The sequence below is a fragment of the Botryllus schlosseri genome, chromosome 7 (assembly GCF_051294905.1).
Source record: "Botryllus schlosseri isolate E-star chromosome 7, Bs_hap1, whole genome shotgun sequence".
In the NCBI taxonomy this organism is placed as follows: Eukaryota; Metazoa; Chordata; class Ascidiacea; order Stolidobranchia; family Styelidae; genus Botryllus; species Botryllus schlosseri.
In genome coordinates this window covers 12,511,022-12,514,213 of record NC_137242.1, presented here as the reverse complement: position 1 = coordinate 12,514,213, position 3,192 = coordinate 12,511,022, and the positions used below count along the sequence as shown (strand labels likewise).

At 36.5% G+C, this 3,192-nt stretch overlaps 1 long non-coding RNA gene across 1 annotated transcript; it reads right to left on the bottom strand.

Annotated features, from left to right (window-relative positions):
* Positions 1 to 503: 503 nt before the first annotated feature.
* On the bottom strand, positions 504 to 2,924 carry LOC145443590 (uncharacterized). The gene is made up of 2 exons (XR_013916479.1): positions 1,574 to 2,924; positions 504 to 677 (listed from the first exon to the last, which is right to left on the bottom strand). It is a non-coding gene; the product is annotated as an uncharacterized LOC145443590 (long non-coding RNA).
* Between the last annotated feature and the right edge of the window lie 268 nt (positions 2,925 to 3,192).

The window sequence follows — 3,192 nt, the reverse complement described above, 5'->3', positions numbered from 1 at the left end:
TAATTTTTCAATTGACCGCCACTTTCTCATTACCTAACATCAACGCATTGCAATGGAGGAGCTGTCTGTCCGATAGTCTGCGATGGTATTTACAGCAAGTCCGTATGTTACGGATAGCAGAGCTTACAAAATACTTAACTGGCAGTAACTGATAGGAGCGCGTCCTGAGTGAGATCTTGACTGGTAGTTCAATCGACGACAATATTGCCTCCCAGCAAACACAGTACAGACCAAAGATGTAGAAAAGCCGAGCCGATATAGTAGATATTAGATCTCGGCAGGTTGTAGAAAGGGGGATTTTGTGTCGACTCAATTCAACGTCTTTTCCATGTACTTCAATAATGTAAATATTATGCAGATGCTACAGCCTTTAAACATGGTGAGTAGAATGTAGATCCTACGTTAGAAGAAGAAGATCCTGATATAATAACCTGTTTTCTACCACTATGGGCTTAACCTGATCACGGCTGCGTACACACACCACATTATTTACTACATATTAATCACATTTGTGATAATTTAATTTCAAACGAATTGGCAATAATGCCGTTGTAAAAAATAAAACGAACAAGCGAACGAATGTCTTTAGAAAGAAAGTGAAAACAGTCCTTATCATCAGGTTTCATCTTCTGATGAGCCAGTTAAATAACCAGCATGCGGCCTTTTTTTTCAACACCCTGCAGAAATAAAAGGAAAATGATGATTAATAGCTAAGACATTCGTACTGCGAAAATGGCGGAGGTAGCGACTAACGAATGACTCCTACATTTTTTTCGCCCATACTTACTAAAATGGATTCGATTCTGAACTATTTCCACTCAAGTTTTCAAGTTTTATTATTATATTTTTTAATATTATATGACTAGAGAACTGACTTCAATCGTCACTTCTACTTGATTATCAAGATCAACGATGACTACTTCAGCACTCTTTGAAAACAGCCACTAACACAAAAAGAATTCTTGACTAAAATTTCTTCACATTCTATCCAAAATGATCAATTCAACAATCCAAATGAATCAGTTATTTGGCAGCTAGTTGGAGAGATATATACTCAAGTCTAGAAAGTGGAATGATACTCTGCCTGGAAAGCTGAAGATGACCTAACAATATTGTGTACAGAGAACAAAACATTTGAGTGGCGGCACTGGTATAGACATTAATAAATTATTAGAATTGACAGCAAGATAACCAGCAAGACATTAAAATGAGAATTAGTGCAGTTTCTTAGGCTGTAGTGATACTCAGCCAGTAATTGACCTAGCAGAGAGCAAAACGTTGTAAATAAAGCGAGCGAAACCTCCGACAAATGATACGATAAAACATTAGAATCGACAGTCTTACTAGAAGCAGAATAACAATCATGAGGGGTTAGAGAACAGAAGCCCGGGAAGTGACCATCAGAAATTACTGCATACTGGCCGAACAAATCCATGACCACTAACAAATGGTCTTTCAATAGTCAATATTGATACCAAATGACACCACCCCTATTTCATAGCAACATTTAGCAAATACAGCGCTGGAGTCAACCTTATATAAGCCCTAACCAAACGCCCATTAGTTTTCCCACCTACTACTTCGCGGATGGAAATACGCATTAAAGCGAACGGACGCGACTTGTCACACTCTTGCTATTTCTGCTCCTTTTTTCTCTTCGTTCCTCTTCTCTGTCGCTTCCGCTTGAGGAGAGAAAGAGTCGGCCGCGTTTACGGATCGTGAATTCCCGGTGGGTGATTCTTCCTCGAATGGTCACCACCTTGAAAATTGAGAACAATGTTGTTGCAAAATGCATGACAATTTGAAAGTTACATCATTCTAATTATTCCAGTTATGGCCGTGAATCGTTACAAGTGCGGTAACCATAAGAATTATTACTATACTTCAACTACAAATACAATATATTGTATAAAATGATTACCAATTCTTTTACGTTGATCGAGTCCCAAATAGATGACATATGTCAAAGAATTTGCTAAATTTTTGTATAATTTGACAGATTCCGAAATCTTCTCAAAGTGCACCTTTCAAAAATTTGATATCAAGACTCCCAACATTTTACAATTCGAAGTTGGATGGCTTTACCAATACAAGCAAACAGTTTGTATCGCAATTGACAATTATGTAAAGAACGCTGCGAGACATATGAGTAGGCCTACCCTAAAACGTTTCTCTGACATGGACATTAGGGCTCTTAAAATATGACTTTTTTTCTCAAATCGTTCTGGCTACTTGATAAAATTGTTAGGTTACCTAATGTAAGCCTAAACACAAAATTTGGTTCAATTCCAGCCAGTAACCGCTTTGCTACAGGAGAAGAAAGTTTCTATTCATTATATAAAAATAAATAGGTAATAAAAATTTGAAAATTTTCTGTTCACCCCATGAAAGTGTTAGGCTGTCTATAGAAACGATGCTCACCAAATTTGGTTCAATTCCAACCAGTGGAAGCGGAGATATTGCCGTCGAAAAATTTGGATTTGAATAAAATAGTATTTACGGTGACCGATTCTTTGTTTACTTATTAAAGTTGTGCTCACCGTAAGTACTATTTTATTAAAATCCAAATTTTTCGACAGCAATAACTCCGCTTCCACTGGTTGGAATTGAACCAAATTTGGTGAGCATCGTTTCTATAGACAGCCTAACACTTTCATGGGGTGAACAGAAAATTTTCAAATTTTTTATTATTCATTTTTATATAATAAATAGGAACTTTCTTCTCTTGTAGCAAAGCGGATACTGGCTGGATTTGAACCATATTTTGTTTGTAGGCTTAAATTAGGTAACCTAACAATTTTATCAAGTAGCCAGTACGATTTGAGAAAAAAAGTCATTTTTGAAGAGCCCTACTGTTCATGACCGTCCACGTTTAGAGTTGCATCTCAAAGATGCTAAAATAAGCCTAAATATAATCCAAGCAATACGATCGTCCACTTTGACTGACTGAATTTCTAAAAACACCTTGATAGCTTCCACATCTTACGTTTATATATACAGTCTGCTATCGGCACAACAAAGTAGGCCTATTTAAAAATACCAAAACAGATTCAACATACCACATCTCTTGCAAACTTCTTTAAATCCTCCTTTGTGGTGAGTTGCTTTGGAATTCTTCTAGGATCAATTCCAATATTGTTTTATCATATACAATCTATGGCGGAATAAAAGTTTCGGATAAGTTCTAAAACG